At 37.4% G+C, this 23527-nt stretch overlaps 1 long non-coding RNA gene across 1 annotated transcript; it reads right to left on the bottom strand.

The window, feature by feature from the left end:
• Nucleotides 1–20473: 20473 nt before the first annotated feature.
• On the bottom strand, nucleotides 20474–23256 carry LOC134540226 (uncharacterized). The gene is made up of 2 exons (XR_010076427.1): nucleotides 23178–23256; nucleotides 20474–20829 (listed from the first exon to the last, which is right to left on the bottom strand). It is a non-coding gene; the product is annotated as an uncharacterized LOC134540226 (long non-coding RNA).
• Nucleotides 23257–23527: the final 271 nt, after the last annotated feature.

Below are 23527 nucleotides of genomic sequence, written 5' to 3'. Positions count from 1 at the left end.
GTAAGACACATTGCCACCGCTGCTTGAACGTGTTACATGTTGTGTGTTACCTTTTTACCTGAACGGTATTTACCATAAAAAATAAACGTTTTTCAGTTTGGAAGAAAAATGCTTTGGTTTTTTTTTTGGCGTATGTTTGCTTTTCATTCAAGTTTCTCCTTTGACACCAAGCTATTAATCTTTGAGTTGATTTTTAGAATTTCGGGATTTTTTATGTTGACGGTTAACTCAATCCGTTTTGGGTACAATTCGTTTGTATGTAAAATTATTTTTGAAATAGTTTTGGTATGATCACTTTAATCAACAAAATAATCTTAATTAAAAAAATAAAATATTTAATTATATATAATATTTATTTTTACCTTTTATTAGCACTTCTGATTAAATAAAAATATTTTATTCACGTAATTAATTTTTCACTATAAATTAATACTAACCATTACCACAATCACGTAACGTTTATCGTTGACATAAGAAAATATGTTAGATTGAAACCCATCAAGCTTTAAAGAAATATAATGCCTTACCTATCATTAAAGCATGATAAATCTTCATAATATTTCCCCAGCATTGATCGTTTTCTTAGTAATATCCAAACATATACCGAATCTTAAACAAAGAGTTTTATAAAAGTCGTATTATATACAGCTGTAGTTGTACGTATTCTATATAAAGGGAGTCTTAATAATTTTTAATTATGGTTTTGTAGAACATGCCACTGAATGAAACCTTGAGTAATAAAGTTTAGCGCAGACCGGACAAAACACGACGCTAACCACTGCGCCTGTGGACTGGCAACCCGCGTGACAGCCCTGCGTGGCGGCTGGCGGCCTCGTCAGAGGCGAAACTGCCGGGCAGCAGGCCGCTACAGCGCTGGAAGGCGCTCTGTTGGTTCAAGGGGAGAACACAGAAGATGTATGTTTTTTTTTTTTTTTAAATTCAAAAAAATAAATATTAAAATATTTAAAAAGAAAAATATTTGAAATAATTTCTACTTTTATGCTATAGGGATAAATGACAAAATAAAATATTTCAATTTTATTTTTGTTTAGAGATTTTAATTTTTGTTAAAAAAAAATTATTCACCTTAAGTAAAAAAATATATTTGTTTACAAAAAAGTGGGTGATCTTACAAAACAAAGTCTTAGTAGTTTTTTATATGATGTTTAAATTAAAGGTTTCATAAATATATATCGTAACCACTAGTTTGTTTTAGTTAAAACAATAACCCGAAAAATGGCTTCAAATCCCGGATTCTCATTGCGAAGTTGTTGCAATGGCAGGCTAGTTCACAGATGACCTTCGGTATTTTATAAGAACGCATAAAAACACAGTTTCATTTAAATAACTTGAGTATTCCAAACATTTGATATATTAAAAGAGATAAAAGCCTTAAAGGTTTTCGTTCCTTAGTTACTGACAGTTATATATGTTGTCGCTTTTCGCGTCCCTCAACTGATGTATTTTTTTTTGTCGTGACAACTTCTAATAAATCGATGAACGCCGGCTGCACGCACGAAAAATTGTCTCGTTACGCACATTGTTCCGTTACGCTGTGTCTCGTTACGCTCATTTTTCCGTTACGCTGTGTCCCGTTACTCTCATTGTACGCTTGCGCCGCACCGACAGAAGTGAAAACTTAAAACTTTGTTTAAAAATGTGTAATATGAAATAATTTCTACGTCAAATGTACGTAAGAAAATTAATCTGATTACTGGAATAATTTAAAGTATTTATTCTTTTATTATTAAAAAAAGTAATATCTGTCGGCGAGTGCAGTAATAATAAGTTATGTTAAATATTTGATTACGGTTTATTTATATGAAAACTTATTCATAATTATATTTAAACTTTATAGCTAAACGCCAGTTTTTAAAATTAATTACTGTAATCTACACGTGAACTGTTTCGTCGACTGTTTATAAAGTGAAGTGAAAAATTAATGTGGTTTTCATTGCTTATAACAACAACAATTTCGGCAATAAAGGTTAATTATTCTTGCATTTTAAAAATCTAATTTCTAGTATAATTTCAAGTATTTATTCTTTTATAATTAAAATAAAAATGATTCAATTTTATACATGAAAGTATGCAATCATTTCATCAATGTTTTGTTATGACCTTGTCACGTTAAACTATAGTCCGTAAACCGACTTTACAGACAACCAATTTTTTTCCCTTGGACTTCACTTAGTTTACTCCTGATTGTCGTTCTCTGTTCGTACTACTTTGCTTGTCTGGTAGTCCACCCTCCCAGCAAGGCTTCTTGTGACGTCATGAAGTGGGACGAAGCCTGTGACCTGTCACGTGACACAACCACCCCTCCACCTGCGCCAAGGTAGCGGAAGTTGGCGACCGTTACAAACGAGCCCCTCCCCCCCCCCACCTTTGCCAAAGTGGTATAAATAGGCCACTGATAGCCCAGTAGAGCAGAGAGTATTAAACTATTTAGCAACCAAACATAAGTTTTGTAGTGAATATTTCAATAAACGACCCGCGAAACAAACCCAGTCACGGGCTGAGCTGTGGCTGGCCGGAGCCAACACCCACGACCAATCAGAGCAAAGCACCGAATTCGCCGCGCGCACAATTCTCCAATATTAAATAAAACTAAAGAAAATTATATAACTCACCAAACCTACCAATTATTTTATCCACATTAAAGTTATTAGTATTCAATAACATTATAAAAAAAAACCTTTTAAGGCTTGGACGCTCTCCACGATTAAAATTCACGAACGAAAATAGAATTTTTTCGGCTAACTTCACCTCTTTCACTACACCATGGAAATGACCTACATTATTCCAAATTGCGGCATCCAGGGATTAGGGCAGGTGGGTATTCCTGCCCCCACTCCCTCCCCGTGTAGACTTGGGGGAAGGGGGAGGGGGTGAAACAAAAAGACCCCATGGGCAAGTGTGACGACACATTTGCCTGCAATCAACGACTGCTGGGGATGCCTTGTGCATGCCACGAAAACCAATTAATGAGAAGAGGTAGGGGGGGGGGGCCCTAGCCCTTCATAACCCTCAAACTCTTTATGACTACCCAAAGGGAGGACAAGAGCCCCTAAAAAGGCTTGTACCTCCCCCGCGCTGAGGGATTACCCAATGAGTAGAGACCTGCAAATTTCGCGGTTTCGATGGCCTTCAGGATAGACTGCTCATACTCCTGTACACTCGGGCAAATAACGCAAGTTCATTGGCTGCCAACTTGTAAGTCGTCTCAGCTGGTTTGCTTGTGATTCGATCCTTCTTTGGTTGAGGGTTTATAACTGGTTGAGATTCGTCCAGATGAACAGTAAGCCAATAGCAAAATTATCTAAGAGGTATATGTGTTTGAATTCTAGTCTATCACCGAATGAATCCGCGAATTTCGCAGGTCTCTACCAATGATGCACACTTGGCGGCGGTAGAGCAGAGAGAACTACGACCAATGTCCTGCCGCCACTCTGACCAACATCATGGGCGAACGCCACTCTGCCTGACGACCGCCTGATCACCTATCACGAAAGTGGACTTAGTCTGAGAAACTCGGTCATGAGGACTTTGATTTTCCTCGAGCAAGTCCAGACTTAGCACCAGCGACGCTCTCGTCTAGAAGAGAGACAGCGCCGAGGAGAAACGAAGGCAACTCGCTCATGTTTCAGTGAAGCGACACGCCGGGCGAGTTGGATACTCGTGGAGCGAGTAGTCAGCACAAACTCGCTCGATTGATTCTCGTCCTCCAGGTTGGTGTTGACTAGGCCTGAGGTTGGGAAACACTAAACACTCGCCCTTTGGTTTGGGAAAAAGTACTCGTGAAGCGAGTGGGAGAAAACGAGTTGGGCATAAGTGGGCATGAGCGTGGCAGATCAGTTGCTGTCTGAATGTGGCAGTGCGTTAATAATTGACTTCGACTTGGCCAACACACGTAAAAAAATCTATTTTTATTAAACATAAGATATCAGTATTCATTACTATATCAAAAGTTTTTTGTTATGTGCAGTATCTTTCTACATACTAAGTTAAAATAAAAGGATCATATATCACAATATCAATATTTACAGGATCATACTCTCAGGATCATGGAATAAACTTGGATGCATGTGGAACAATAAGCTATTATTATATTAAAAAAACGGGGTGGTCTGTAAAGTCGGTTTACGGACGATAATTTACGTGATATCGTCATAAGAAAACATTGATGAAAAATTGTATGCTTTTAAATTTTCAAATATTATTTACAGTTTTTGCAAATTTAATTTAAATAATTTGTTTAAAATATAGTCACGAACAATTAGTTAAAAAGCCCGCCTTAACCTGTTTGATATTATAGAAGATTTTCTCGCACGGTGGTTGGCCGGTTCTTGCACGCTCGGCTCAGGCGGAACGTGACAATTTTTCGTGCGTGCAGCCGGCGTTCATCGATTCATGAGACGTTACCTCGTCAAAAAAGTTTGTGTAATCAGGTTTAAGTTGTCATTGAATTAAAATGTATCAAAATCGTGATATCGTATGTAGGAACAAATTGCGTGTCGGTGTGTCTATCGATATCTGAACAAGTGCTACAGGAGCGGCTGAAGTCGTGCCAGTGTCTGCGGGAATGGTGGGGGGGGGGGGGAGAGCACTACACGGCGGGCGAGTGGACGAGACACCACAGCTGGACGGCGCTAGCCACTTGCTCAGGCGAGTGTGGCTGTCGTTTACTGTGGTGACGCACCGCAACTAATATACACACACCTTCAATGATCACCCCGTGGTGAGATTTTATTGAGAATTATATCTGTGTTAATTTTTCATATATATTGTATTGACGTGACAACGTCTAAAAAATCGATGAACGCCGGCTGCACGCACGAAAAAGTGTCCTGTTACGCACATTTTTCCGTTACGCTGCGTCCCGTTACGCTCATTGTACGCTTGCGCCGCATCTATCTCTCTTCCACTTGATTGGAACAACCATCGATTTGACTTTTTCGAGGCACATTAAACTTGAAACACTCCCATTCGTTTCCTACTTTTCCTTTCATCGTCCTATCCTTAACATAATAACACAGATTGGAAGAAGTTAAATAGCAAACATGTATTAAAGTTATAGTTAAAATAATCTATTCGTTAAAGTAATAAACATATTTTAATTAATGAGTGTATATAAAAGTAAGTTTATCAATTATATTGTAGATTTCATTTCACTCCTTTGTATTCATACAAAATAGTGATAATTATATAAAAATGATTCAATTATATTCATAAAAGTATGCAATCATTTCATCAATGTTTTTTTATGACGTTGTCACGTTAAACTATCGTCCGTAAATCTACTTTATATACAACCATTTTTTTTTAGGATTAAATTTGTTTGTTTTAAAGATGAAAGCTCTGGTTACCTTTGCAATATCTGAGTAATATTCGCTTTCAGGAGCGAGTTAAGTAATGTTGCGCTGATAGTAGAATACGTACTTGCGCAGTTGTTTTGTTCTACAGTAATTGGAAGCAATGGGACTAATAATGATCTAGAACATCAGAACTGTGGAGCGAGAAAGATTAATTTTATTGTTGATAGATAAGCAGCTCCATTACAACAGTTTTTTTTACTAGTGTTTTGTCTGTTAGACTATTTTAAAATCTGATTTTTTTAAATTTATTCCTTTTTGTTAATAGCCGTACGCTGCCTGTGAGCATCCGAGTCTGTGAGAAGTATGCTTATGTTCTCGAGAGCACGTGGATGGTCGTTCAGATTGTGTGATAACTTGTTTCTTGACGAAGTTTTGTTAGTAAATATTTTTGTGTCTCACACAACAGAGTTTTTTGTGTTTGCTCTAATTAACTCCCTTGTTTCACCTATTTGGGGGGGGGGGGGGACATATAGTTTTTGTTTAAATAGTTTTAAAAGCTTTACGTACGTGATACCGCATGAGTTCATGTGAACATGGAATGGAAATGGTGGAAAATGGAAACTGCGCGTGTTCATGGAAGATAGAGCAGGTCGCTCTGCAGGAGTCTGCCATTGTGTGCAGCAGTAATTAGAGCAGACATCACAATACCCAGACTTGAGCACAAAATAAAAATATCTTAAGCCAACAATCAGACCTAGAAACATTAGAAATAAGGAATTAAATGAAGTTAGCTTTCCAAAAATTGATCCAATAGAAGAGCTGTACTGCCATTCGCACATTTGCATCCACGTCTGTGCCACTCTCCGCTCTACTCCTGGGCCTTATTTTCTTCCAGAAGGACTTGAAGGATCCTTCAAACCAATCATACACAACCACAATCAGTCACATGACCGGGAATAGAAAAAAAGTTCACCGTAAAAAAAAAAGTGAAAAAAATCTGAATATGCAACTTTTACGAAAACCGATTTAAAAATAAAGCTGCGCCACATACAGCACTCTACTGCTCACCATCAGCTAGAAGTAAAAACTTTATTTCCCGTCACACAAACATCACAGACGGTCTGTCGGTGACAGCAAACAGGTTTTATTCTTGACCGCAGAGCAGGAAGGCCACTGCAGCAAGCAGTTGTGGTCGTGGAAGATGGCAGCGCGCGGTGGAACTGAAGGTTGCAACTCTGTCACCTTCGCACCTTCATCGCTCGTGACACTCACCGCCAGCCAATAAGCATGGCAACTGGACAATGGAGTCTACAATAGAACCGTACAATGTTGTATTTCGCTGCATCACTGCCATGTTCTAAAAATAAAAATAAGTTTTTTAACCATTACTAATCTATTTCAGGACAAATAATTTAAATTTAATTTATTAAATATATATATTAAGGCATGTTTAATTTTAATGAGATATTTATGTAAAAAAAAGGGGTTGTCTGGAAAGTCGGTTTACGGGCGATAATTTTACTTGATAACGTCATAAGAAATTACTGATGAAAAATTTCATACTTTTAAATTTTCAAATATTATTAACAGTTTTTGCAAATTTAATTTAAATAATTTGTTTAAATGTAATCACGAACAATTAGTTTAAAAGCCCGCCTTAACCTGTTTGATATTATGGAAGATTTTCTCGCACGGTGGTTGGTCGGTTCTTGCACGCTCGGCTCAGGCGGAACGTGACAACGAGCCATGCTTTTTCGTGCGTGCAGCCGGCGTTCATCTATTTATAAGACGTTATCACGTCAAAAGGCACTCCATATATATGTAAATAAATGGGTGAGTAGTCGTGTCATGATGGCTGACTGGCAAAAAAGTGAGGCGAATCTGCGATTGATTTTTTTTTGTTTTTTGCAGAGTCGCTGTGAAGAGACAACACAACAACCGGTCAGGTCCTGGGAAGAACTGGATCCTGAACCTCCGCCTCTACAGTAGCAGCTCTTACAGCCGAGGCATTTGCTAATTACATTTAATTATACTGTAAGTAAATAATTATATTCCCTGCTAGCTTGTGAACATCTCATTGCAGTGGAAAGTTAGAGTTACAGTACAAGCCAGATTTTGTTTTTTATTTTTGGTTTTTATTAAAAAAAATTATTATTTTTTATTGTAATTTTATGATATCAAAGAAAACTTTTGGTGGTTTCTCCGTGTGCTTCCGATTATCCTTGTCAATATTATGGTGGTTTTCTCCGTGTACTCCTGATTACAGATGAGAAATTGATCTCTGCATGGAGGATTTTTTTACTTAATGAGGCATGTCATTTTATACAAGGTTGCATTTAATTAGTGAATATCTGCTACTCAATCAACACTTGCAATATTTTTATCAGGTGGAAAAAAAAAATATAATTTATAAGTCAAATAATAATATCTCAGAAATCTAAGAAGCACTAACAGGAAGGACCAACTTCCTTCTCCTTGGAGTCTAGCGAAGCCATCCTTCTTTTGCGATCGTTAGTGAGCATCCCGCATCCCACATAAAAGAACTAAATATTATTTAACTGCAAGCAACATGTGGCGACATCTGTTGTTGAAAAGCAGAACTACATGCATCAAGTACCTTGGCATGAAATATATATTAATTCTCGCTGATGAAATATGAAAAAAATTCTATTTAAGTAATGGATCTAATTTAAAACCCTCAATTGGTATTTGGCATTAGTCTCAGTAACTAACATGAATTCCGATTTGGGATCTGACGCTGTATCGAAAGAACATACGTGTAGGTTTTGCAGCAAAGAATTTAACTTGAGAAAGAATAAAAGACAACACGAGAAGAATGACTGTTTTAAAAATCCACTACGCAATATGATAAGTTGTGTTCGATGTAGCAAGTCGTTTACGTGGAGAGAGAGCTTAAAAAGACATGGCAGAACTTGTAACGCCAAGCCTGCGTACAAGCTGGAGGACAACGATGAATCTACTAGACTAAGGAAGAGTGATCTGCATTACGACAATAATTTTCCTGGCTCTTCCGATATCGACAAAGAACTTAAATTGGAGGTTGATGATTTATAGAAGAATGAAGACAATGGAAGAATCCTAACGTGAAAAGTGAGAATATATTCCAGCCGAATTCAAGTAGATCTTTCCTACTTTGTAAAAATGATGGACTCCTAAAAAGGAAGCATGAAGACGATGAAGACACTTCAACATCATCAACATCGAATTCTTACGGTAATCTGGGTGAAGACGATGCCTTCTACGGTGATTGTTACAGTGACTCTGAGGCTGTTGACAAAGACATAGACTGTGATGAAGCACCTAAAGGTGACAAGAAATAAGAATGTGGCGGTGTCCTGAGACCGAAACGATGGAAACGACGTGATATATTAAATAAATCTGATAAAGATTGCGATGATCACCGTCTCAAGCATGAAAGTTACCCTGAGGTTGGTGGTAAAACGGAAGACACCAGAGATCATAATATTTTTTATAAACGTGCAAGGAAGATGGTGGTAGAAGAGAATGATTACACATCATGGAAAGATCCAAACATATTGGTTGACCGGCTAAGACTTCTACATGGTTCGCTTTGTGCAGGAAACTATTCGTGCATCAAAGAAATATCCTTCATACTCAAAGAACTGAGGAAAGCTGGCTACATACAATAATGGCTTGTTTTACTTGCATTTGTATAATGTAAAGAAATAAAATAAATAATTTAAATTTTAAAAATTTAATGTTTTTATTTCTTGTATTCTGATTTCTAATTAAGACTTAGTTCTCGTAACTTGTGCTTTCTTTTTGCCTTTTTGTTGATGGAGCTTCCAAATGTGCTTCCTTTTTTTTGATGGTGCTTCCAATTGTGCTACCTTTTTTGATGGTGCTTCCAAAATGTGCTTCCTTTTTTTTTGATGGTGCTTCCAAATGTGTTGCCTTTTTGTTGATGGTGCTTCCAATTGTGTTTCCTTTTTTGATGGTGCTTCCAAAATTTGCTTCCTTTTTTTTATGGTGCTTCCAAATGTGTTGCCTTTTTGTTGATGGTGCTTCCGGAATGTGCTGCCTTTTTGTTGATGGTGCTTCCGAAATGTGGTTCCTTTTTGTTGATGGTACTTCCGAAATGTGCTTCCATTTTGATGGTGCTTCCAAATGTGCTTCCTTTTTTGACGGTGCTTCCAAAATGTGCTTCCTTTTTTGATCTTGCTTCCAAATGTGCTGCATTTTTGTTGATGGAGCTTCCAAATGTGCTTCCTTTTTTTTGATGGGATGGTGCTTCCAATTGTGCTACCTTTTTTTATGGTGCTTCCAAAATTTGCTTCCTTTTTTTTGATGGTGCTTCCAAATGTGTTGCCTTTTTGTTGATGGTGCTTCCAATTGTGCTTCCTTTTTTGATGGTGCTTCCAAAATTTGCTTCCTTTTTTTATGGTGCTTCCAAATGTGTTGCCTTTTTGTTGATGGTGCTTCCGGAATGTGCTGCCATTTTGTTGATGGTGCTTCCGAAATGTGGTTCCTTTTTGTTGATGGTACTTCCGAAATGTGCTTCCTTTTTTGATGGTGCTTCCAAATGTGCTTCCTTTTTTTGACGGTGCTTCCAAAATGTGCTTCCTTTTTTGATCTTGCTTCCAAATGTGCTGCCTTTTTGTTGATGGAGCTTCCAAATGTGCTTCCTTTTTTTGATGGTGCTTCCAATTGTGCTACCTTTTTTGATGGTGCTTCCAATTTTTGCTTCCTTTTTTTTGATTGTGCTTCCAAATGTGTTGCCTTTTTGTTGATGGTGCTTCTAATTGTGCTTCCTTTTTTGATGGTGCTTCCAAAATTTGCTTCCTTTTTTTGACGGTGCTTCCAAAATGTGCTTCCTTTTTTGATCTTGCTTCCAAATGTGCTGCCTTTTTGTCGATGGTGCTTCCAATTGTGCTCCCTTTTTTGATGGAGCTTCCAAAATTTGCTTCCTTTTTTTTGATGGTGCTTCCAAATGTGCTACCTTTTTTGATGGTGCTTCCAAAATGTGCTACCTTTTTTTGATGGTGCTTCCAAGTGTGTTGCCTTTTTGTTGATGGTGCTTCCAATTGTGCTTCCTTTTTTGATGGTGCTTCCAAAATTTGCTTCCTTTTTTTTGATGGTGCTTCCAAATGTGTTGCCTTTTTGTTGATGGTGCTTCCGAAATGTGGTTCCTTTTTGTTGATGGTACTTCCAAATGTGTTGTATTTACGTTGTGGGTGCTGCCTTTTCGTTGATGGTGCTTCTATTTTTAATGTTGTTTTGACTCTAGTATTATAGTAAATTGTTCTTGATTTGATTAGCGTATCATTCCATCCGGTGCATGTATATAAGCGAGTCCTAGACAGCAGTTCGCTCAGTTTGTTACTGTTGTCGACGGTGTACGGATCACCTAGTTTGTTTATTCTGGTGCATAAGTCGCGTAATTACTTGTTCTTGCAAACTTGATGGCATCTTTACCAAATTTAACGTCGAACTCGATGGAGGTTGTACCATCGACTACGGGAAACTTGACGACAGCTACGACGGAGAAGGAGCAGATCCTGTTGGCAACGATGACGTCAAAATTGGAGGAGATTTCAACAGACGTGATACTACCAGCAGAAGAGACTTTAATGCCGGTAGTGTTGGCTGTACAGGAAACCTCGACGAACGCTGTTTCGCCCTCGATGGTGACTTCAATGGATGGCGAATCGTCAACAACTAACGAACATCGATGTCGTTACTGCGACAAGATTTTCTAAAACAACAGCAATGCTCGCCGACACGAGAAGAGAGAATGTGCTAAGAACCTTTATCGTAAAATGTTTGGTTGTATTAAGTGTCGCAAGCAATTTACAATAGATGCTAATTTGAAGCATTACTTGGAGACATGCAAAGGCCCTGCAGTGCGGCAGAAAGTAAAGGTTTCGATACAACAATGATGCATTGATGTGCATAAGAGTATGCCTGGAAACGGTACACATATAGTTACATCGACATCTGGTTCGGGTTTGTCTTCAACTAGGCATCCTTGTGGCTACTGTGATATGACCTTTGCATTTGCGCATGATGTACGGAGACATGAAAGGAGTAGATGTACGAAGAATCCTTATCGCATGAAGTTTCGTTGTGATGAGTGTCATAAATGGTTTACTCGAATTGATAATTTGTGCCAACATGCGAAAAACTGTAAAGGCGATGTCCGTGCGCCTACTGTTGAACTCCCTGTGGAAAGTTTGACCCCTCGGTTTAGATTAGTGACTCGTGAGCGTACAAGCAAAAAAACAGATGTGCAGCAACCGATTGATATGACGTCTGAACATGAAAATAAACCTAAGACTGTGTTCGGTGCATTACAAGTAAACGACAATGGTTTCTACTTGGCAGAGTCTGCATTTCGTGGTACGTTGAATGACTACTATTATCTAAATACGTTAGGTGAGTCTAAGGACATTTGTACTTTTCTTGATTATATCAGACAGGATATAATCAATCAGCTTACTGATGACGTAGCAACAAACGGCCCATTAAAATATAACTTGTGGTTGGACTGTATATATGGAAAGCCGTATCCGTTCGATGACAAAGTGAAGAAGTGTGCATTCAAGACATCGGCTGCAGTAATTTACAGTTCTAACGATGTGAAGCAAACTTTTAAACACGGTGTCCGGGAACTCTGTCAAGAAGAGGAGGACTATGTCAGTAAAGGATCTGGTGGGACTCTGTCTAGTATAAACCGATTGGAGCTAAGAATAAGTCATTTCACACCGATGCGGAACTAAATGATTATAAGATTGCTGGTTTTCGCAAGTGATCCTGTAGTAGAATTTAAATTATGTAATAAATATTATGTTTGTGAAAGAACTTGTGGTGTTTTATTTCTCGAACCTGTCACTATTATGTTAAATTGTTGTTCTATTTAATTTTTTTGCATCATCCAGGGAGTGAACCAAGGACCTTAGTAGATCTAATCAATTATTATATAGATTGCACATTGACGCCTGCCCACCCTTCCTATATTAATTATCACGTTACTTTACATTATAATTAAACTCAAAACGAGTTTTAATAGGTTCAGAAGCAATTCAGGGAAAAATGTTTCGGCAATAGGCCTACTCACGTAATATGCGGCGACGAATCTGTGCGACGTCGTAGGTTATAAACAAAGCGACGAACAATAGAATAATTCATTAAAGCAACCAACCATCTTTGCCCTTTAATTTTTACGTCGCTATAACCACACATATTAACGTACTTCAGAATATAATAGTAAATACGGACGAGTTATGTAAACAATGTATATTTTTCTCTTACCACAGCTAAACATGTACATTGTGACGCCATCTTGTGAACGGCGATCTACCAACTGTATTTATATCTTATAATAGTATAAATTTAACTAATTAAGTTGTGAAAGCAAGTTTAAATACTTTTTAATACATAGGATTGAATATATATGTAGGTACATATAATTATTTATGCCACATTAATCTTTTCTTTTTAATTATTAGTATCTAGTTTATACTTCCACCACCAGGGCAGGGAAATTTCGGCGATATTCATGCGCGCGCATCTCATCCCTTCCAAAGAGGAGTTAGTTCGCCCCTCCCTTCTTTTTCTTCGTTCCCGCGCATTTCTCCCTATATAAAGGCGAGGTCATCCATTAGTTGATCGGCCCGACGGCCAGTGAGGCTGGATTCCGCCCACTGGCCATAGGATGATCATAGGGGGAGCAGCAGAACGACTGGCTATCCGTTTTCTGCAGCTCGCACCCCTCCTTCGCGAGTCAGGCCATCCGAGGACCTATCTCGGCATAGGGAATTTGTCTCCCTTCCTCCCCCCCCCCTTTCTTGACGATAGGGTGTACCGTGTTTCAATCCAGTGTATGTTGTGAAAGCCGACGCAGGCGACCATTTGAACTGTTTGGACAATTCAGGTCAATAAAAGTTCCGTGTAAAATACCGACATTATTTTCACTGAATAGTTTAGTCCCATCCCTCACCCCACTAGCTATTCGCCTGCACCAGCCGAGTGTGAAACCTGCCGCAAGACCAGCAGTTGGACCTTCTCCACCCGGTACCTGGCTCTCACCCAAGAGAGACATCGGTGAGAGAAGAAGAGGAGACGGAACCACCACAACATTTATTTAGTGAATTTTGAACTTTTTCCCGAATCTCTAGCATTAAAATTACGAATTTCCAATATGGTGGTCTTGCTGTCTGATAGGATGATGGTAGTAGAGGATTTAAAGTCTCTTTAAGAATTTTGAACATGGTTTATTGAAATTATTATTTTTTTACATAACCTTAAACATTAATGCATCGATCGGGTATTGAACCAAGGACAGGAATCAATCAAATCAATCTGTTAATTATTAGGTGATTTATTTAATGAATTTTGAACCTTTTCCCGAATCTCTAGCATTAAATTTACGGATTTTCAAGATGGCGTCCAAATGACAAGATGGCGGGTGTCACAGTAATAATAAATGATTACTGCACTCTAGCGGGTAAGAATTAAACTAACATGGCGTCAGCACAGTCTAGCCGACGATACAATGATGATGGCTTCCAGCAACGAAGACAAGATGGCGGACGTGACGTCATGTTACCTGATGACATATATACTTTGACATAAGTGGTGGGGGTCAGTATGCCAGCACCCACCACGGGAGGAAGGATCGGTCGCCATTTTTATTTTTTTGCACTCGTTGGGTTCGAACCGAGGACTCTGAGCTCCGTGTCGTAGATTTATGTTTTTTAAATTTTATTAATTTAATTTTTTTATAATTTTTAATTTTAAAATTAAATTCGTATAATAAATAAAGATTTTAAAGATGGCGGCCGTAACGGAAATTGCAACGGTGACGTCATTATCCATGATGACATTAGAGGCTTATCGTAGGCTGTAGACATGGATGCTTAAGCCTACATATGGACATTTCTAGCTGCTGGTATTTTTAAGGACTAAAACGGAAAAATTTTCCCTCGAAACGGGAATTTTTTCCTCAAAACGGGTTTTTTGAGTCATTTTGAGTCATTTTTGAGGAATTTTGAGGAATTTTTGAGTCAAAAATGGCCGCCGTGACGTCCCAACCCAAGATGGCGGACCGGCTCCCGGCTCTACAGCCTGAAGCCTGTCCCTGGAGGAACTATTATATACTACTTGAGTGTGAGCCTGGGTTCCACCGACAACTGCGGCTTCAAGTTCACCATGAGGAAATAAGGCTGGTTTACACCTGCTTTATTGGGGCTGAACTAAATTATTTATGTATATAAATTATATTTAAAAAAATAAAAAATTCTTTCTATGGTGTATTAACTAAAAAGTAAAACAAATACATGAAATTTAAGTAATTTGTTTAAAAGTGAAAGAATTAACTACTACTCCGTATAATGTAATTTTTTTAATAAGATTAAAATACGAATGAAGTCTTAATTTAAAAAAAAATTATAATGAGTTTTATAGTGACGCTGTCATAAACAATAGCGATTTGAGGTAGAAAATTTATGACATCTGATATGAAGTGTGCGTTGCTCTCAACTTTCATTTTTTTTAATGACTCTCCAAACGAATAGACAACAGTGTTAGAAATTTTTTAAGACAACTCATATTAATCACCCTACGCTTTTTTTATTTAAATTAATGGTTTTGTTTATAACTTTATTCTTATTTTAAACTTATTAAACATTACCTTCTACATTTTTATAGTTTATCTTTTAAAAAAAATACTTAAATTTAAAGATTTTTTTTCTACTTTTAAGCTCATAGAACATAGAAAGCGTGAGTTTTTAGTGTTTTGAAATATAATTTTATTTTTTACTTTTTAATTTATATTTAATAAAAAAAATTATACATTCCTCGAAATTCACCACAGGATAAATTTGTGTCATCAGAAGAACGGATATAACAATAAGTTACAAAGAGCATGCTGATACTCATAGATTAATTATTCTTTTATGGAAAACAATATTATTGTACGATAAAACTGAAAGTCATTGTTACATAAATTTAGTGATATTTTTTCTCCAAAAGTTTGGATAAAAATAACATCTCGTTGAAAAGGGACAGGACCCTCACAATTTGGGAAAAACGGGGGGGGGGGGGGGCGGGGGGGGGATTGGCGTCCCTCTCTGTAATACCCTCGAAATGTACCACAAACCAATTTTCAGAGTCCCAAAAATTTTGGAGGAAATTGATTTCCACCCGCGCCCCCTCTCATGGGGTCCGATGCTGCCAGAAGACCTCAGGAGCACGTCAGAACCAACGGATTTCAATTTTCCTGAATTTAGTAAAATCGGGGGCCAGTGACCACCTCTCGGGGGGGGGGGGAAATTCGAACCCCCAGGCACATTTTACACCATCCGGCCACTTGGATCTGAAACAATCCAAATTTAAAGGGAATCGATTTTTGAAATTTTTGATATTTTGTGGGTTGATCTCCTTGGGGAGGGGGAAGTGAGAAAGCGGGGTAGCCTGCCCCCGGGCAAATTTTGCACAATGCCCAGGCCTTATGGACACACAAAACGCATGGCTATTGCTCAAAGCTCGAAAGTACGTAGTATTATTTGCTCCTATGATCCTCCCGCTTATCCTTTCAGGTTATAGTCATAAAATTATTGTGTTTCCATCCAGATTACATATACTCTTGCAAAGTTTCAAATCTATACGACTATTAGAAGTAAGTTTAAATCAAATTTTGAGATTTGATTACATAGTTACAATTGAATTGTATATATATATATATATATATATATATATATATATATATATATATATATATACATATATATATACTAGCTGACCCGGCAGACTTCGTACTGCCTAATTAAATTGCAATAAAGTCCTGTCAAAATGATTTGTAATGTGAAATTTTTTTGTTCCTACATATTTTATAGTCGGGGCAAAAAATTCTCCTGAACAGAACTGTCACCCTGGTGATAGGGTGCTGTGAATAAGAAATATAATTAAATAAAACATATAAATAAAAAGATAAAAAAAATTAATCTCTTTTTTGTTAATCATGTGAAACAAAATAATTTTTATTTTCATTGTAGTGCATGATTAGATCGGTAATTAGCTTGGTTTGTAGCATTTCAGGTTCTTCTACCTAAAATGATTCGTCTAATAGGAGGCATATCTATATTGTAGATTATTTTGTCACATGCAATAATTAGCGATCATAGGTAAATAAACACTGCACAAAACACTATACTTATAGGTAAGAATTTGTTTCGTGTATAAGTTGACAAAAGCAAACTCATTAGGGTAGGTAACCTAAAATCCAAGGAAAAAAAAAAAACACTGACATTGACAGTTTGTTGTTGTTTCAACTTTTTTTTTTAATTTGATATGACTTGGAGTCAAATTCTTCAAGCCGTATTTAAAATAGGGAAAAGAAATAATAAAAACTTAAACTTATGAAATACTTTTGGTAACGCTGGTTTTGTTTGACTGATGTAATGACTTGAAAACTGATGCATTTTAAAGTAAAACAAATGAAATAATATCGCGAAGCCGACCAAATTGAAGTATTCGATTTCGGTTTATTTTTATTTTTTATTTAACTGTGCTCCAACGCACACTGTTTTGATAGATATGATTGAACGTTGTACAGAGGTAATAAAGTGCAAATTGACTCTTTGACGTTAGGAACATACCTACATTGTTTAAACAACAATTAGTGCTCGTTTTAGTTAGAAAACGTTTGTATGGGGAAAAAAGGGCTGGTTTTAGGGGTTTTCAGGCAATTAATCGAATTTTTCTCGCCGTAAAAACCATCTTTGAACTTCAACGAACATTAAAAAAAAAAAAATGGCCAAATTGGTCCAGGCGTTGTTGAGTTATGCGCTTACCAACACATTTTGCGATTCATTTTTATATTATAGATATATATTATAAATTCCTTGAAATGCACTACAAAATCAATTTTCAAATTTGGAAGACAACTGACCCACCCGAGTAGGCCCGATGCTGCCCGATGGTTCTGGAAGCACGTGGTTAAAATTACGTGTTTTAATTGTTCCTACTTTCAAAAACTCGAGGGAAAATGAACTCTCCCCTGGAGGGGGGGGGGGAAGCGGTTTTGGTTGAGAACCTTAAATGGCTAAGAAAAACTCCAAATCGAAAAAAAAATATTTTTGAAACTTTCGTAAATTTGTCGTTTTGACACCTCCCCCCCCCGGGGGGGGGGGGGCAATCGACTTAGGGCAAATTTCCCGCCATGCCCAGGACTCATGGATATAAAAAAAAATCATGGTTATTGCCCATAGCACGAAAGAATTGGTTTTTGGCCCCTATGCCCCCCTCCCCTTTTCACACTTCGGGTAAAGTTCATGAAATTATTGTATTGTCATCCTTATTACGTACACTTACAAAGTTTCAAATCGATACGACAATTAGAATTAGGTTAAAATCAACTTACAATATTTGATTACACAGTTAGTGTCAAGTAAAGCTAGTAAAAGCGTGTGGATAATAGAGAGCAGTAGTGTAACAGAGAAATCCAGCAAGGATCCAGGGTTAGGTTCATTGTCTGGGAGTCAGTGGTAACTTGACCTCGAACTAAGTGCGGGATCATTAGAATAATTCCCCAAAAACTGACACTTTAGGTGACATATGACACCTGGGGTGTAATTCGTCACCCCGATTCCATTAAAAATAATAAAAATAATAATAAACAAATTATTTTGTACATCACCGGATTTGGAATACAGGATTAAATCCAGAAGGGTGCAATTAGATACAAAAATAATTTAAAATAGTGCCAAAAATATACAAAAATAAAAAAAATAATAAAAAGAGCATTTATATCTTGGGAAGTCTTACCATTTCAAGTGGGATCATTCATTTCTTCGTTTGACAATTTTCTCCACAAAGTAACTGTCGGAATATATCGTAGGCTGAATTCATACGGCATAGAAACTAGCAATTTAATCCACTTTTATGATGTTTCACCATATTCAATGAAATGAATTATTTTCTACCTTTAAGTATATTTTTTGCTTCGAGCACAATTAAAACCGAGAACTGTTAAATATCGAATCAATCAATATTTTAACGAGAGATTTTTTTGAAGAATTTTGGAATTTTTATAGAATTTGTAGCTAAATAATTACGCATTTCAAAGATGGCGCTACTATGTCATCTTTGGCTTACAGGAGGCTAGTAGTTGAGGAAATGAAGCCTTTTTTTAAATACTAACCACCTTTTTTCTTTAAATTAATATTGTTTTCATAAAATATAGTTTTTTGTATAGATCAGGTATCAAACCAAGACCATAAACAAATAGAATCAAACAGTATTGTAATAAGTTATTATTGAATGAATGTTGAAATATGTTTGAATTAATGAGTTAATTTTATAGAATTTCCAATATGGTGGCCAATACACTCTATAGTGTACAAATTTAACCAAGATGGCGGCTGTGCACTCTGGCAGACGATGTGTGTACTATGTGACACTAGTTCTTGTAGTAAAAATGGCTGCCTGTAGCAGACGAAAACCAGATGGCTGCAATGATTTCATAATCTAAGATGGCGGCCTCCATTAGATGAAATCAAAATGGTGAATATGACGTCATAAAATAAGATGTTGGCCTCCAGCAGACTAAAACGAGATTGCGGCTGTGATGTCATATTCCTAGATGTTTCCCTTCAGCAGACGAAAACAATATGGCGGACATATACCATAATACATACATCTGTATTAGTGGTGGAAGGTCAGTCGGTGGCCTTTGTGAAGGAAGTATCTGTCTCCATTTTTATATTTTCCTCACTGGGTTCGAATCGAGGACTTGAAGCTCCTTGTTGTTAGTGTGGTTTTAAATTAAAATTTTATTAAAACCGTTATTTAAATAATTTTATTTTTAATTTAAAATTTTTTCCCAAAATATTTTGGTTAGTAATTTCAGATTTTACAGAAGGTGGACATAATATCATATCCAAAAAAATGTAATATAGTTCATTAAAAAATTTTTCATAAATTTATTTATAAAGTTTAAAATTTTCCCCAAAATTTTTGATTGTAATTACGGTTTTTCAAGATGGTGACCATTACGATAATTGCAACAATTACATCACATATTAAAATTGCGATAATAAAACCTTAATGGTCGAGATCATGACCTCGGCGTCTTAGGGCGGCTTGGTTTAAGGAGACTTAAGCCACTTTTAGGATTTTTCAAGCCTCTGACTTTTTTGAGGACTAAAACAGAATTTTTTCCCCTCAAAACGGGAAGTTTTCCTTAGAAATAAGGACATTTTTATTTATTTATTTTTTGGATTTTTTTTTGATTTTTGGCGAAATTACTTTTTCTAAAAACTGGTAACTTTGGTGAATAAAGGCTTTTTTTGTTTGAAAAATTTAAATCATTATTAGAAATTGTTTGCAAATTTAATGGTAAATGTCAAATTTCGAGGTCATGGGTGTTCAAGATGTCCTCCGTGACGTCACAATCCAAGATGGCGGACTTCGGCTCCGGCTCCACACCCTGAACCCTGTGGCCGGACCTTCATGTATATACTACTCATAAAGAATCAGGGGAGAGACCAGTACTGTCTGAGTGGCGGGGACCAGTTCTGGAGTAATCCTAGGGCCCTTACCTGGCCGTGCTAGGTGTGCCCTTGAGTTCTCTAGGGCTGGCTTGCTGAATACTTGTTGTCTAACATATCCTAGAATGCAGTGAAGATGTTATGAAGTACTGGCTCTTCGTTTGAGATGAGGAAACGTGCTCTTAGAGATCATGTAGTGAATTTAAATAACAGACGATGTACATCCTGTGGCACAGTTGACAGTCGCCAAAGTGGTTTGGGTTTTAAGTATTGAACTTCTCACAAGTCAGGTAAATAGTGAGTGTTTTTCAGTGTCTGGGAATTTTTATTGGTGAACTCAGACCTGGTTCACTGCAGTCTGTTGCTACTTCATACCAACCTTACATTTCACCCGGCTTTCCAACTTCCTCTTGTAAGGCGCATTGCTTTATAGCTCTTTCGGATTCTTAATGCTTACCTCACTTGTTGAAATGAACTACAGTGAAATATCACAATTACTAAAAAAATAAATTGAAAATTGTGAAAATTAATTTATTTTAAAACATTATTAAACAATATACACATTAAAATGAGCAGGTAAACAGTATTTGCAAACATATTATTCGGAAATGATGAACGCTCTTGTTATTTAACCTTGGGTACGTTATATTTTATCCATCTAATAGTCGTACAGGTATTCTTACATCGTCAAATAATGATTGCTCACCACGCACCAACAGGATAGCCTACAGTGTGGCACGGAGAAAGCTGCACACTGTGATTCAGAACTAAGGAAGCCCAGCCCACGTGTGCAGTTCTTGGCGGCGCGGCGCTCACATGTACCACTCGTTGAGATCCTGCCACGACGGGACGAGCACTCTCATTCCGTGCTGGTAGGCCGGGTACATGTACATGGGGTACATGGGGTACTCCTGGTGCAACATGTACATCCCCGCCACCTGCGCCGGCAGCAGCACCACGAGGACACACGCCAACGCCACCTGTGCACGGGAACATGCCAGCCACACACGCAGCTGGGTCCGTGTGGTGTCATAACTAGAGACCCATCACAGGCCACCCAGTCGAGACGACTCACAAGTCAGCAGCCAATCAACAGTTGGCATTTGCCCGAGTGTGTAGAGGATATTGGAGTCTATCCTGGAGGTCATTGAACCCGCGAATTTTCCGGGTCTCTAGTCATAACGTGTTCCTGATTATTTAATATAATAGTAACAAATTTCATTCATATGTTTATAAGTTGGTCACTATTTAAACATTATATATTATCCTTTAAATTATATCGAAAACAAATTAACACTCTAGAAAGAATGTTTAAAAATAATATTTATATTTTAATTTTAATTTTAAATGTTCAGCTTGAAATACATAGTTGTGGAAACTTATTAATAGCTTTGTTACACCAAAGTGCCTTTAAAAAAATAGTTCTTGATTGACTTTAAGATCCATTACATAGTAATATCTCGCACTGTAGATTCATACATCTCAGAGGAGAAAAAAAGACTAGTCCAGCATACAATCTGAAAACATGTAGAGTGATGCCTTCCATTCAGAATTTGTGTATGAATTTGTGTACACACTTCTAAGAATTTTAACTCATGTACAAGAAGCTCTATTCTGACACCCAACCCATTTGAATCATGAGTAGAGTTGGTCTTGCATGGTTCCCCGAGATCCAGAATTGCGTATCGTTGTGTGTGGGTGTCTCTTATGGGAACTATACTGAGCACATTGTTGGAGAATATTGGCAGGACCCCTCTCACCGGGACATACGCAGTGTAATGCATAGGAAACAGTGCTGTCATTAGTTAAGGACATACATATAATGATTTAGGTGTTGAATATACTACTTCTACATGTACCCTAATCTGGTTGCTAGTTTTCGCTGGGACAAAATTTTAAGGGAACTAATTTTGGTGTCATATTCATTGCCATTCTGTTTTTCAAATTCTGCACATGCTCAGAGCTCACTTTTTCGTTTATTCCGTTCAGTAAACATATTCGTGTCACCATTAACTCGTGTGTAGTCATTTTTGTGATTATCGGGGGACGAACCAAGCCTGTTGGTGTCCCAGATGAATCCTAATGAAACTATGCTGAAATAAATTTTTAACAGTTTAATGGTCCTCAGTAGATATAATCGAAACTTTAAAAGTACCTATGAATATTTGAGGAACCTTTCTATTTTTGTACAGTGGTACAGCCATCTATAGTATTTATGCCGTAAAATTGTTTCGATGGTTGCGAAACGTCCCTATAATGCGTTCAAATACTTTTCTAGGCTCACGAAGGCATCGTTTTTAAAATTGTTGCCGATTTTTTTTCCTGACTGGGATTCGTTTTGGCCTCATCTTGGAATACGACCCACGAGTTAGGTTTCAGTTGTATCCCAATAAGGTAGTGCTTATTCGCTAGCTTACCTGAACGTCTTAGAATAACGCCCTAAATAAATAACAAACCATGTAAAATACCTACATGGAATTTTCCACTGATTCTGTCAACGAGGAATCTTGATTTAAAACAATCTGATGGCCATATGCCACTGCTGCTCTACACGGCCTGTCGTAGGTAAGCTTCCAGTATTTACAGAAAAGAAAACTACATGAAAAAATAAATAAAATTTGATGATCTCAAATGTTAAATGCCTACGCTAAATTCTTCCGGGGTGCGGACTAGGCGTTGACACTTCACAGCAGATGACCAACTGTCTTTTCTTGAATTATTTCTGTTTTACAGCAATAAGCAGGGGATTATGTCCATAAAGTTTGTGTTGACCCTAATGAGAGCAAATTATATCAAGGTGACTCTCGTTCTAAAAAAAAAAAGAAAAAAAAAAGAGCCAAACATTGAATATTTATTAACACTAAACAGTTAAAGGCAACAAAATATACTAAATGAGATTTCATTTCGCAGACAAAATTTGGCGTCAGCTTCAACATGAAAACTCAACTTCATTGGTTTCATTGAAATGAGAGAAGAAGAAAAACTTTATTTTAATATATATATTTTTTGTAAATGGTTTTACCAGAGACAAATTTTGCGGTTCGTTAAAGAAATTGTTGAATTGAACATTATCAAGCCGTTTAGTGCCACATCAAAAATACTTATATACATTTTTTGCATTAAATAGTTTTTAGGCTCTAACTTCAAAGCCGCATATCAGCATTGTCATCGCTTGCACTGTAAGTCCCCAACTAAGTTTTTTGTGAAGTTTGTCTGTTGAGTTCTGACTCGTTCTGTATAAAATTTTGCAGCACATTTATTTAGTTTTGTCAACTCTGAGAGCATCTTAATGATAGCAAACAAAGGCACAGCACGTAGACATACATACCGCCAGTTCACGCAGTGCATTCGCTGAAGCCATGGTCGCGAGCGTGTGGTGTGCAGTGTGAGCGGAGTGTACGATGCGTGGAACTCCAACCTCTGAAGGTGCTTAAATACAACTTGCGATGTTCAGTGAAGAGTGACGAAGCAGGTTATGAACGCGATAGCATTCCGCCGAGTAACTCGATATCCGTTTCGTCGAGGAGAGTTGACAGTTGACACTCGATGCTCGTATATAAAGGGGGGGGGGGGGAATTGGGCGTGACCAGGCACTAGCGCCTCTCGGCGGAACCAATGGGATATCGCGATACCTCTCACTTGGCTCGAGGCAGGGTCGGCATGGATACAGACCTCAGT

The sequence above is a fragment of the Bacillus rossius genome, chromosome 16, assembly GCF_032445375.1.
Source record: "Bacillus rossius redtenbacheri isolate Brsri chromosome 16, Brsri_v3, whole genome shotgun sequence".
NCBI classification, from domain to species: domain Eukaryota; kingdom Metazoa; phylum Arthropoda; class Insecta; order Phasmatodea; family Bacillidae; genus Bacillus; species Bacillus rossius.
This window is presented reverse-complemented; position numbering and strand designations above follow the sequence as displayed.